Here is a 14,702-nt window from a genome sequence, read left to right as displayed (position 1 = left end):
GTGCAGTAGGGCATACCTGTAATCCCAGCAATTCAGAAGACTGAGGCAGGAGGATCACAAGTTCAAAGCCAGTCTCAGTAACTTAGCAAGGCCCTAAGCAACTCAGCTAGATCCTGTCTCAAAATAAAAAGTAAAATGTGACTCAGTGGTTAGGTACCCATGGGTTCAATGCCTGATACCAAAAAAAAAAAAAAAAAATCATAGTTTTATTATAAAGGATATAAATCAGGATGAGGCAAGTGAAGTGACATACAGGGTAAGAACTTGTCTTAAATACAATTCTTCTGTATCCTCTCCCCAGGGAATCAGGACACATCACCCTTTCAGCACCTTAAAAGTGTTCACCAGCTGGGTTGAGGATATAGCTTAGTGGTAGACCACTTGCCCAGCATGCACAGGTTCAGTTCTCAGCTTCCACTAACCAGGAAGTTCATCAAGGTATCCAAAGTTTTTGTTAGGTTTTTATGACACAGGTATGGTTAATTTAGTCATTAATTATATCTCTGGCCAGCTCCTTCTCCCTGGAGGTCAGGTTGCTATCACTTGACTTAAAATTCAACTCTCAGACATGGTCAGCATAAACTCAGGTAGGGCCCCAAGACTCATGAGTAACAAGGACAATCTTACCACTTATGAAAGTCCAAGGATTTAGATGTTGGCTCCCTGAAACCAAGGACAAAGAGTGGCTGATTCATTATACCAAGCTTGCCTGCTTAATGCAATGGATTACTTGACATACCTCTTTGTGTAAGGACTGAGACAGAGGAAACTTCATCTGCCAGTTGAAACTGGTCTGCTTGGGAATTACGGCCACTCCTCTAATCTTGATTTCTTTCTTTCTTTTTTCTTTTTTTAATCATGCCTCGGATAAACTTCATTGGCTATGATACTGCCACTGCGCAAAGCTAATATTGATTTCTTAGAAGGTCAGATAAACAACTTAATTTCGTCCTAACCCTGCACTAATCTGGGTTGTAATTACTCAAATTGCCACATCCACATTATTCTATCATCTAGACCGTCAATTTCTTTCTTTTCCCTCCTTTAGCCTAAAGACATTTACCTTGGCCTATATCCATTCAGTCTTCTATTCCAGAGGATTTGTTGCCTGGTTACTAAATTGTTTCCTGGATTTATTTTTTTCTGACAGCCTGGTGATGCCAATTAAGCCAGTCAATCTGACCCTGGGTGACCCTCTCATCATCTGGGCACTAATGTGTTCCATTAGAAATCCAAGTCAGGGGTTAGGGTTGTAGGTCAGTGGTAGAGCATTTGCCTAGCATGTTTGAGGTGCTGGGTTTGATCCTCAACATCACATAAAAATAAAGAAAGAAAGAAGGAAGGAAGGAAAGAAAGAAAGAAAGAAAGAAAGAAAGAAAGAAAGAAAGAAAGAAAGAAAGAAAATAAAGGTATTGTGTCCATCTAAAACTAAAAAAAAAAATAAATAAATAAATAAAAAAAAGAGAGAAGAAATCCAAGACAGTGTTGCAGTCACCCTGAGGGAAGGGAGAGCATCCCCCGCTGTTGCCCATGGGTATTCATCAGGCAACAGAACCTCCTCTTGCGGAGGCTGCTCTATTTTGCACATGCACAGACCTTTTGACTGCAACAAACTCTGAGCAGTTGCTACGTTCTTCTCTGTGATCATGTCATCAGCAAAGCAGACACGGCCATGCTGGCTCAGAACAGGGTGTCAGTCATTCTGGCCACTGAGTCATTTCCACTCCTTCTCATACTACACAATGTGTGTACTGAGGGGCCGACCTCTCTAGACCCATTGGGCTTTTGCTCTCATTTTCCTCCTCTCCCACTTGTTGCAAGAGTGGACCTCAGCACATCTCTAGGTAATGGACTGCCCTTGATGACTAAGAAATATCTCATTTGTGGGCTGGGGATATAGCTTAGTTGGTAGGATGCTCACCGTGAAAGCATAAGACCGTGGGTTCAATCCCCAGCACTGCAAAAAAAAAAAAAAAAAAAAATTCTCATTTGTGGCCGTGGCTACGGGCCACTGCTTTCCCAATGGTACATGAGGGTGAACAACCACCATAGCATGCTTTTCTTAGCTTTATGGGAGTCATTTTCCTTTGTTTCTAACTCTAGCCACTAACATAAACTATTAGGCAACTCAGGTGAGGGCCACTTGTGCCCCTGTCACCAAATGCTTCCATATCCAGAGTCAAAAGATATGCCCCCTCAGAACTTTAGAATGTGACTTGGTTTGGAATAAGTGTTTTTGCTGATGTGATCAGGGTAAGGATTTGGGGATAGAGATCATCTTGGATTAGAGTAGGTTGCGAATCCAACAATGAGTCTGTGTTCATCACTTTTCATTGCTGTGACCAAAGTACCTGACAAGGACAATTGAGAGGAGTGAAAGTTTATTTTGACTCATTGTTTCAAGAGGTGTAGTCCAAGGTGGGCTAACTCCATTGCTCTAGGCCCCAGATGAAGCAGAACATCATGGTGGAAGGAAATTGCTCAGGACAAGGCAGTCAGGAAACAGAGGAGAAGAGGGAAGGGGTCACAGGGAAGATGAACCCTTCCAGGGTACTCCCCTGGTGACCCTCCTCCTCCAGTCACATCCCACCTGCCTACAGTTACTACCCAGTCTATCCATTCAAACTGGGAAGGATGGATTAGGTTAGAGTTCTCACAATCCCATTATTTTAGCCGCAAATATTCCTGCATTAACACAAGAGATTTTTGGGAACACCATATATATATATATATACTTTTTTTTCCTTTTTCTTTTTTTTTTTTTTTTTTTTTCCTTTTTCTTATTTTTCAGTGCTGCTGTTCAAACCCAGTGCCTCCAGCATGCCAGGCAAGTGCTCTACCACTAAGCTACACCCCTTTTTATAGCAAGAGGAATAGGCCAACTTTGGCTAACTTTCACATCAGGAACACAGAGTTCATTACTTTGTAAAAGAAGATTTTTCTGGGGCTGGGGAGATAGCTCAGTTGGTAGAGTGCTTGCCTTGCAAACACAAGGCCCTGAGTTCAATCCCCAGCACCCAAAAAAAAAAAAAAAAAAGAAGAAGATTTTCCTTGACTGCCAGAGAAATTCAGCAATGCAGATCCGCCTACATTGTTTCAAGACTCTTCACCTGGCAAGCAGGCCCTGATTTTTGTTGGAGCTTGAGTGACAGCTGCTCCCGCTGGCAGGCATCCAAGGCCACTAAGAATGAGATCTTTGTCAACCAATAAGACAGTACTATAGAGTGAAAATTTTGGACATCAAAAGAATTTTCTAACACTTTTTTTTTTTTTTTTTTTTTTGGCGGTGCTGGAGATTGAATCCAGGGTCTTCTGCCTGCGAGGCAAGAACTCTACCAACTGGGCTATATCCTGAGCCCATCTAACACTTTATGTACATTCACAATGCAAACAGGTAACACATTTCAATATCAATTACACATTTTTTACACAATTACACATTTAAAATTACACATTCACAATTACACATTCATGTTTATACAATGAATGAATTGGACTCCAATTCATTCCCCCACCAGCTTCAATGCAAAGTTTTTCCCTAAATAATTAGCTTTGTTTTGTTTTGTTGTGGGAACTGAACCCAGGGACTTCCACATGCAAGGCACTGTTCCACTACAAAGCTACAATCCTATCCCCAGACCTAAGAGTTTTAATCCAAGTCAGTACTTCAGGAGTTATTTATGCAGGAACTGGAAGCAGGGGGAACAACTTAAACCAGTAAGCACAACTTTGTACTGACTTTTGGTCTTAAGTGTCCATCAACTCAGTTTTAACTCACTTCTAACCCTGTCAGGTTCTATATTAGTTCATTTTCTGTTGCTATAACAAAATGCGTAAAGCTGGGTACTTGCAAAGAACAGAGGTTTATTCCACTCACAGATGGGCAGCCCCATGTCTGGTGAGGGCCCCCAGGACATCACCTCATGGCAGATGACATCATGGCAGGAATGAGTGAGAGAGGGAGAGATCACATGGCACGACAGAAGCCAAAGAGTGAAGAGGGGCCTGTCTTGTTCTTTTTAGAACTAACTCTCTCGGGAACTAACAGGAGTTACATTAAGAACTACATTAATCCCTTCTGAGGGCAGCGACGTACCTCCAATGACCAAATCACCTTCCATTAGGCATCACCTTAAAGGCTCACCACCTCTCAACATGGGAGACCCTGGGAACCAGCCTCCCAGCACACGAAACACTGGGGGACATATTCAAACCATGTCCAGAACCCTACAGGTACCAATCCTACTCTAACCACTGGACCTCCAAACATTTATCAACAAGTGGCATTCACCGTCAGAACCCAGGAGGTCATATCCCCTAACTAGGACATGTCTGTTCTCCCCTTTGAAGGCCCAAAGTGTCTTTTAAAGGCACTGTCATCTTTATGGGCCCCATGTTGGGTGCCAAATTTGGACACCCTACTGTAAGACCAACCAAGATGCAGCTCCATGGTGAGGAAGCAGAACCTGGGAGACCATGGAAAACTGACTCATAACAGTCTCCCGAGGGAGATAGAAGAGGACCTCAGAGTAACTCCTTGCAGGCCTCTCATTCTTCTATGTTCTGAGAGGATCTCAAGACATTCTGCCCAAATCAAGAAGAGCTGTGTGAAGGTTTTGCCTGCACAAGTATGTACGAGGGTCCATGGTACAACTACGGTGCGGCCATTCCCCTGTTGGGATACAGAACAGACAGAACAAAGACCCCTACCTGTACAGAAATTGGACTCCAGAGAAATGACCGAAAGCAAAGACAACAGAAGCCAGAATGGGCACAGGGGCTTCCTAGGGTGCTAGGAATGTCCCCTTTCTTGATCTACGTGTCGTCGTAGAACATTTTCATTTCGTGATCATTCATTAATTCACTTATAATTTGTGCATTCTTCTGTACATGTGCTATATTTAATTTTTTTAAAAAATTAAAATATATAACTAAGTATGTAGTATGCCGGAGAATGGGAAGTGCTACAGAGAGAATTAGAGCTGAGAAAGGGGAGAGAGAGCATGTGGGTTTGGAAAAGGGGTTGTAAGAGCACTCATGGTCATGGACAGGGTCTCCGAGATGGTACCATGTTTTGTCCCTCCTACCTCTCCAGGCTTCAGCTCAGGCTCTCCTTATCTTCTTCCTGGTTTTTCCACTAATACTTTAATTTTCTTTTAAAAATCCTCCCCTCCCCCCCCTTTTTTTTGGTACTGAGAATTGAACCCAGGGGTGCTTAACCACTGAGTCTCATCCCCAGCCCTTTTTTTTATATTTTATTTAGAGATAGGGTTTTGCTGAATTGCTTAGGGCCTCGCTAAGTTGGTGAGGCTGGTCTTGAACTTGTGATCCTCCTGCCTCAGCCTCCCAAGCAGCTGGGATTACAGGCATGCGCCACTAGGCCCAGTTTTAAAATCTTTTTTTTTTTTTTTTTAAACAAAAACAGTGTCTGTGAATTCCCATCCTAAGCATGTTCACACAACCTATAGTTGATATTTCTATATTCATTTCTGGATTATTGTGGATAAAATTCCTTTTTTCTCTAGTCTTATGTGGTTTTGCTAAGATGACAAACTCTCACATATCTGTTGTAGTATTTCCTAAATTTATTTCATTTCAATTTTTGTTTGTTTGTTTTGTTTGCAATGCTGAGGTCTGAGCTCAGGACATTACACATACTAGGCAAGTACACATGCTGAGCTATAATACTCCAGCCCCCAAATATGGTTTTTTAAAACATGAATCTTTTATATCTTTGAGGATTTCTACTTTTTTTAAACTTTCATACAAATGTCTCCCTAAGACTATTCCTGAGTTATCTAGTAATTTTTATTAGTACCATGAATGAAAAGGTTTTATACAATTTATCATGTATTTTTGTTGTTGTTGTTGCTTTTCCTTAGGATGTTTATATTTAAATGACCCTTTAGTTATGGTGGTTTATTAACTTTTTGAATTTCCTGAAAATGCAATCATATTAATTGCAAATAATAATACTTCTTTCTTACATTAAGACTTCTTTTTTCCACTTAGTATCTCACTGTATTGCCCTGACTACAAACTATAAAATGTGGATAAGTAATATCTTTGGGTTTTGTTCTTGAGCTTATTGTATCTGTCCAGTAGTCAGCATGAAGTATACTTAGACTGATGATTTGAATTAGAGTAGCTTAATCGTGTTATTAAAGTACTTGTATATTTAGTGTTTTTATCAAAAACAGATGTTAAGTATTATATTTTGGGAACATATTGGAATAATTTTTTTTTCTTTTTCGTTTTTCTTTTTCTCTTTTTTGATACTGAGGACTGAACCCAGGGGCGTGTTACCATTAAGCCATATCCCCACCCCTTTAAATTTTCAGATAGGGTCTCTCTAAGTTGTTTAGGGCCTTGCTAATTTGCTGAGGCTGAATGTACAATCCTCCTACCTCCGCCTCCCAAACTGCTGGGATTACAGGCGTGTGCCACCCTGCCTGACTGGAATTTTTCTTAAAAGATTTTCTAACTTTAACCTTCCCTGAAAATCTTTTATTTTACTTGAGTGAATTTTCCTCATTAAATCTCATTTATTGTTATGTTTAAAAAATGCTATCTTTTGTCAGGCTTTAAAAAATGCTGTCTTGCCAAGCGCAAACATGGTGCATGCCTGTAAGTCCAGCAGCTCGGGAGGCTGAGACAGGAGGATCTTGAGTTCAAAGTCAGCCTCAGTAGTGGTGAGGTGCTAAACAATTCAGTGAGCCCGTCTCTAAATAAAATACAAAGTAGGACTGGGATGTGGCTCAGTGGCTGAGGGCCCCTGTGTTCAGTCTTCAGTACCCTCCCCCCACAAAAAATGCTGTCTTTTGTCAGGCTTTAAAATTAGGATGTTTGTTCCATTGACTGAATTAATTAGATAGCTTTCCTTCTTTGCTTGTGTTCTCTAACAGCTAGTTATAAATGTGAAATTTTGATACTTTCAAGTATCAGTTTGAAATTTTTCTTCATAATAAAATCTTACAGAACTTTGATGAGGGACTTTGAACGACTCTTGGATGTTTTATTGGTCTGTTCAGATTGTGTATATTTGTGGTACTGGACATTGAGTCCAGGGACACTCTACCACTGAGCCACATCTCCAGCACCTTTTAAGTTTCCAAGGCTGGCCTCCAACTTGTGATCCTCCTACTCTGCCTCCAGAGCCATTGGGAAAACAGGCATATGTCACCCGTCCCAGCCCTCCTGACTTTTGTCTTTAATCCTGTGTTTCCCTAGAAAGTTATAAATTTACTAGAGGTTTGCAATACTATATAATTCATATTAGTCTTACATTTTTAGCTCCTCAATAACTATTAGTATATCTTCTTGTTTACTTTAAATTTGCTCGTCTTTTCCTGTTTCTTGATTAAATTTTCCAGAATCCACCAACTTGCTGCGATTTTCTTCTTCAAAGCATTAATTCTTGGATTTATTTGTTAATACCATTGTCTTTCCGTTTCCTTCTTTTGCAGGGAGTGGGGGGCAAAGGTGGTGCTAGGGGAGTTGAACAGAGGACCTGGAGCTTGCCAGGCTAGCCCTCAACCACTGAGCTACATTCTCAAGCCCCTTGTGGTTGTATCTCAAACATTTTTTATCTTATTTCCCATACACCAAATTTGTCAAGTCAAATGACTGAAGTTGAATGCTTGCATCTTATTTTTCTTTAACAAAAGTATTTTGAAGCTACAAAGCTAGGACCAAAGTCTTATATAGAATGCCTTAATTCTGTGTCTTAAGTTATTGTTATTGGGGTTTCTGTTTTTTTATTGTTTTGGTACTGGAAATTGAATCCAGGGGTGCTTTACCACTGCTGCATCCCCGACATGTTTTATTTTTTATTTTGAGACATGCCTCACCAAGTTACGGAGGCTGGCCTCGAACTTGTGATCCTCCTGTCTCAGGCTCGAGTTGCTGAGATTACAGGTGTATGTCACTGCACAGGCTTGATTTACATTTTAAAGGTAAAACTCAATGGAATATATGCTGTAAGAAAGGAAATAAGAAGTATGCTTCAGGGATGGGAGTGTTATTGAGGTCATCTATAAAATGGGAATGGTACCTGTCCCACAGACTTGTTCTCGAGATTAAATGAGTCAATGCATGAAAATTTGTAGAACAATTACTGGCACTTCGTCAAATAGATGAATACACTTGGGAACTCAGTTCCTATTGTCTCATGAACCTCTTCATCTTTGTGTTCAAAACTGTTCCCATTAGCCTCTCCCACAAACCTGTTTTCACCTTTATAGGTCCATCTGTTTCCTCAAGCTCTGAACCTGAGGCATGGACCCTCTGGTTAGTTTGGGCCTCCTTCATCTCTTGCCTCTGCAAGTCTCATCTAACTAATCTTGTTTGTTCAAGTACTTGGTTTATTAAATACTCCAGATGCCGGTGTAGCGGGGTATGAAACAAACTCTTTGTATCACCTACCAATACTGGTTTGGGACCTGGTATGTGACACCCCAGAGCCCAGAACATTCAAGGTACTAAGCCATCCTCTTTGGCCACAGCTTCTCTCCTCTGTCCAGCCACAGCACTGCTCATTGGTCCCTATGTCCCTTTCAACACATGCACCTCCTCCACCTGCATACTCTGTGCTAAATTCCACCATTACAAAGACGAATTCCTCGCTTCTACCTCTAAAACGCTGTCCACTTCCAGTTCTTATAGTCCACTGGCCCCATGTGGCAAACCACTCCCTCCTTTGTACGTGGCTCAGCATGGGTGATGGGCGCCTTGCAATATCCAGAGATTTCCTTGACTGCCCTTCCCCTGAGCCTCCCAGCTTCTCATGGACCTGGGAACCACATCTCTGGAATAACATCAACTGCTCGATGCATTAGGTCTTCAAGTTATATCAGAGGAAGGCCTGAAGGAAGACAAGACAGGGCAAAAGCAGCTTAGGAAGGCATCCCTGATGCAGATGCTCTGTAGATGTTCAGAAGGTAGGCAGTATGGCGAAGCTGTGCTGGGACAGGATAAAAACAGATGCCAGCATCAAGTGGTTCTCCTCTGGTTCCTGGAGCTTCCCCAACCGCATGGCAGTCAGTGGCACCCTTGACTTCTTGGTGTGGCTGATTCCAGTAGGGAAATTGGGACACAGGTCTTTTTTTTCATTATTTTTTGTTTTTTTTATGATAGGGACCCCCTCAGAAAATTCTCTCCCTCTTTCTCTACCAAAGGGTAGAGAACGATTGATGTCAATCATGACAAAGCAACACCAAGAGCCAGCCAGCTTCATGCTCTGAAGGGAACACTTCACTTCCTCCAGATGGTTTCTAGAATCTATGTGACCAGAGAAACTTCTCTAGTAACAAACTATAGAAATCTAGTAACAAACTATAGAAATCCCTGTATAATCTTCAGCTGGGTCAGTTTTTCGTCGACTCATGCGTCACATTATCTTGAAGTGCAGAGGCACTTTTTGTCTCTTCCCTCAGAAGAGTTTATTGGTTTGGCGACCATTCTTGGTTTGGCGACCATTCTTGTAATACTCACCCATTTAGTCATTTCCCCCATTTTTTTTTTCTTTGCAGTGCTGAGGATTGAACCCAGGGCCTTGTGCATGCGAGGTAAGCACTCTACCAACTGAGCTACATCCCCAGACCCCTCATTCCTAAATTTCTTTGGAACAATGGAGGGTGTTTCCCTCTAGTCTCTGTTGAGATCTCCTCTTATCAACCCTCAAGGTCAAATGGCCTACCAAGACATGGGAGCACATCTTGCCCTTGTCTAGTTTAGGATCTACTCAAATGACTCAAGGACAATGACCCACACTCCTATGACCTTAATGACAATCACAAGTCCCCTTCTAATTTTTCCTCCCTGTGAAGAATATTCCACTGGACGAGGAAGCCTGCTAGTAGAGCCAAGCTCCAATGGGAAAGCAGATCATCAGCCTGAAGTCCTGGCTACAGGTCCTAACCAGGAAGCCCTGGACGAAGAATTCCACAACTTCCAGAACAGACTCCATCTTTTCCAGATCAGGTTCAAGCTGACTCTCCTTGTACAATGTCTCAAGTCCCGCTCTCACAGCTCAAGGACTAAAAACTGTGGAAAGAAGTGATAAGTCAGGAGCCTGAGGAACTAGCCCAGGTGGTGGAAACAAGCAAAGAAAAAAACGGATGTTTGAACTGGTACAATGTATAATGGCAAAGTGCTGAATGGGACAATCTGTGGGAAGAACAGTGTTAAGTGAAGATTTACCTGGCAAATCGAAAGGATACATTTATGAGAAAATGAAAACCATATCTTTCAGGAGATGGCAACGTAGACCAGATGCAAAACAAAGGAAAACCAATGAGTGGATTCAGTACTAATGGAACTTGGCCATTGGAACCTGGGAACCTGGAGGAAGGTTGTATGGGACAGGAAATACGGGAAGGTCCCCTTGTCAGTGATAGGATTTCAGACCGGAGAGACCTTCCTTACCAGATTTAAGGATGAACATCGTAAGTGGAATAAGCCAAATTACGATTACAGTCTCAGTCACCCAGTGGAATAGTCAGGAAGAGGGCAACTGGGGGGCCAAAAAGTAATTCCTAGGATCGAGTTGGCAGAATTGAGAGCCATAGCACACATGGCATGTTCCCAACCCCGAGAATTCAGTCCATGTCCCATCGAGTAGGGTTTAGGTCCACTTCCTTCTTCCTGTTGACCAGATTATGTCATCTTCTGTTGAATGGGGGCTAGAAGAGGGGTTGATCTCACTCATCAAGGATGGACCTGTGATTCCAGATAGAAGTACAAATGAATACCTGAGGTGTTATGTCTGAACTTCATTTCCTGAATACTCAACTTTCAGCAGAAAATGGGAGTTTGAAATCTTGTCTCTCGTACACCAGCGAAGCTCTCTTTTATAGCGATATCGGCTAAGCGAACTGTTACAGGTACAGGTTCTACAACCTGCACGTGACTTTGGTAACAACCTCTCTGATTTGTTCGTAGCTCCTTCCTCTATGAAAAGGGGCTGGTTTCAAGGGAGTGGTAGTTTCATGGTACATTAAGGGCCTGGCATGTGCAATCTCTGGGTTTGGTCCCCAACACCACAGGAAGAGAATATTTACTTTAAGACTGTTGTGAGGGTTAAATAACCCATCCAGTAAGGTCTTACACATGTATGTGAAGCACCAATATTTATCAATATTGGTTGCCCTCAGGAAGCATCCCCAAAGTTCCACTATCAAGCTTAAGACAGCTCAATTATTTCTTAAACAAGGCAGGGAATAAATATTCATCACCTATACAAAACTTGTCATCAAGAGGTGAGTCAGCCGGGTGCAGCTGGGCACACCTGTAATCCCAGTGACTTTGGAGGCTGAGGCAGGAGGATGGTGAGTTAAAAGCCAGCCTCAGCAACTTAGCAAGGTCCTGTCTCAAAATAAAATATAAAAAGGGGGGAGAGGGGGCTGGGGATGTGGTTCAGTAGTAAAGCGCCCTTGAGTTAAATCCTCAGCACCAAAAAAAATAAAATAAAAATAAAAAAGTCTATGACCCAGCTATACCACCTCTTGGTATTTGCCCTGAAAAATTGAAATCATCCTACTACAGTGATACATGCATTCCCATATTTATAGTAGCACAATTCACAATAGCCAAACTATGGAACCAGCCAAGGTGTCCATTAATGAATGAATTGAGTTTTATTAGGCCATAAAGAAAAGTGAAATTATAGCATTTGGAGGAAAACAGGTGGAAGTAGAGACCATGATGTTAAACGAACTAAGTCCAACTCAGAGGGTCAAGGGTCATATGTTTTCTCTCATTTGTGACAGCTGGAGAGGAAAATGGAAAACAGAGGTGGGGTTAGGTTTCCTAAAAATCAAAGGGACATCAGTAGAGGAAAAAGACTAAGGGTTGGGAGGCAGGGAGGGAGAGAGGAAGTGCTGGGGATTGACGGTGGTCAAATTCTATTGCTATATTAGTGTGTGTGGGGGGAGATGAGAGGGCTGGGTTGTGGCTCGGTGGCACAGCGTTTGCCTGGTATGTGTTTGGCACTGGGTTCCAGCCTCAGCACCACATAAAAATAGGTATTGGGCCCATCTACAACTAAAACACACATGTATACATATTTATTTTAAAAAGGTTTCAGAGTCATTTTTCAACATTTACCCAATTATTTGGGAAGACATAGGTAGTAACAACACCAAATCTAACCCATGACCTTAATCTTCACACATTCACATTAAAACGTCTCAAACAAGGGCTGGGGGGGTAAAGTTCAGTGGCAGGCTACATGCTTGCAAAACCCTGGGCTGGATCCCCACTACCAGAGGAAAAATGTTTAAAAAAACATTCTTTTTTTAAATATGTTGACAGACTAGTTGAGAGAGTAGAGGAGAAGGGGAGAGAATAAGAAAAAATGAGAAAAAGCCAAACCGTATAAGCATATTGCATGTTAGCAGATATTTTCCACTGTTCCCTGCAGAAAGATTTCACTGAGCTGCCTAATATCCAGGGCAAGCACAAAAACCTACACGTGGGAGACAGTGCTTAACTCGTCCCTCCCCACCACCTTCAGGAAGCTATGATTGGTGCAAGGAATGTTCATTGCCCCAACAGATTACCTGGAACACTCATCTAAGTTTGTCATTGCCTAGCATCATCTGGTCATCTTTGAAAAGACAATGACGTGGTGGAAAGAGCGAATCAGGAGAGCCAAAGTAGGGATTCGGATTGCCACACAATGCTCTCATTCCACCAATCTGGCCTTCAAAAGAGTTGGCACAGTCGGAATAGAACTTTCCCTTTCCTGGGTTATAGGAAAACCAAAAACAGATCATTTTCACAGTTCTTAGAGTGAAGTTCAGATTATGGTCTCATCACTTCCAGTGTGTTGACTGCTCTGCACAGCGGCTTCCCAACGTCTTCTTTCCTGGTGGAGTCCTTATTTAGGACATCTGACCTTCCAATATGCAAAGCAAAATTAAAATCAGGGAACCATTTAAAACCCACTTACTCCTCCCTGGAGACATGGCACACACCCATAATCGGCTCAGAAAGGAGGATCAAAAGTTTCACACCAGCCTCAACCATTTAGTGAGACTGTCTCAAAATAAAAACATATAAAACACTTCTTTCTGTTGCCTTTCCATTTGGGCACCTCAGATCCCTGGGTGCTGAGGTTGACCCTCGAAGGTCTGAGCAACTCGGATCCCAAACCAAGAAAGAAACCCTCCCTGAGACACAGACACACTTGGCTTTCAATATAAGTTTCCTTTTATTTTGAAATTGAAACAGCGGAATGAATTGGTTTGTGGCTAAAACAACCTTCACGGGGGAATAAAACTGGAGTATTTATCAAAAGAACAAACTCCAAAAGTCTGAAGCCGGCTGCCCCGCCTCCCCCAGACAGAGTAAAGAACAGATTAGGGTGAGAGGAAGGGTACAATCAAATCCAAGGTGGTGATGGCTGGCAGAGTTCCAGTAAAGTACAATTTTTCAAAGTTGCTGCAATTACAGAATAAGGTAGCACTTGTTAAAAAAAAAAAAAGAAAAAGTCACAAGCAGTAGCCCTCCAGTCCCTCCCCTGATTTGCATTCATAAAAATAAAATTTTCAGTTTCCTAAGTAATGTCTCAGACTGCATACCAATCCACCGCTCCTCAGCGCAGGGGGCTCTTTTGAAGTATTCTGGTTTGAGGGACTAGGATCATGATTCTGGAGAAAGGGGAGAGCCCAAATGGTAGTAGATGTTTATTCGTTATGCTAACTCATAATCTAGTAAAATTCATTTCAAATATCATTAGGTAGCAGTGGCTTACATAAAACTTGCAGGTACATGTGACAAGAATCCCCCGAGCCCTGACAAGGGAAAATCGTGAGTCAAGACTTGAGCACCCCAAAACACGGGTTTTTGACTGGCAGGGGGTTGCGGGAGGAATTAAAGTCACCTGGCAGGGGAGGGGAGTGAGGACAGGTAGGTCTCACTGGCAGGAACGGGCGAGGAATGCCGCAAGCCCAGGGGTAGACCAGAAAGCTGTACCTGTGAATAGCTAAATCAGTGAAGAAGATTGCCAAAGAGTGAAATTTATTTATGGGGGAAAAAAAGAGGAAAAAAGTTTGGGAAATTAAAACAATCCAGCAGCAGCCACTGGAAAATGTCTCCCTCTTAAAATATTTTTTTTTTTTTTTTTTGGTTTTTTAAAATTTTTTTTATTTTTTGGAAAGTATTTTAAGGTAATAATTTTTTTTTTCCTTTGGAAAAAGAAATCTTTTTTTCCCCCCCTAACCTAAGCAAGTGGAGTCGCCACTACCTACTTTATCTCTATTGTTTTGCTAAGAGGTAGATAAAACAAAAGTGAAACGGGGCTTCTATGAGGAGGTCCGTTAGAGGGTGGGGAGGGGTGGGTCACCCAGAGGAGCTCCCCGACTACAAAACGGCCTGAGCGCGTCCAGTGGACCAGGCCCTCAGGCTCTCCCGGGGCAAAGGATCAAGCTCCACCTCTCCTCCTTCCAGAGCAAGTGTCCCCTTGAAGACGGAGAAGGGGGTCCATAGAGGTGGAAGATCTCAAAGAAACCCTACTGAAGAGGTCTCACCTCTGGCTTCCCCGGGCTTCCTGACTGGAGCTGAATGGCAGGTTTCAGGTCAAGCCTGAGCTCACCTCCAGCCAGCCCGGCCTGGAGAAAGCGATTCCTTTCCTCACCATCTGGTCCAACAAAGCTAATGCAGGTGAGAGGGACAAGCTGGAGGGAAGGTGTGAAGCACGG

The 14,702-nt window shown here is 42.5% G+C and overlaps 1 non-coding gene across 1 annotated transcript; it reads right to left on the bottom strand.

The window, feature by feature from the left end:
• Window positions 1-9,138: 9,138 nt before the first annotated feature.
• On the bottom strand, window positions 9,139-9,357 carry LOC124981603 (small nucleolar RNA U3). The gene has a single exon (XR_007108100.1). It is a non-coding gene; the product is annotated as a small nucleolar RNA U3 (small nucleolar RNA).
• Between the last annotated feature and the right edge of the window lie 5,345 nt (window positions 9,358-14,702).

The sequence above is a fragment of the Sciurus carolinensis genome, chromosome 3 (genome assembly GCF_902686445.1).
Source record: "Sciurus carolinensis chromosome 3, mSciCar1.2, whole genome shotgun sequence".
Taxonomy (NCBI): domain Eukaryota; kingdom Metazoa; phylum Chordata; class Mammalia; order Rodentia; family Sciuridae; genus Sciurus; species Sciurus carolinensis.
The sequence above is the reverse complement of the archived record's forward strand: the minus strand, read 5'-3'. Positions and strand labels throughout refer to the sequence as shown.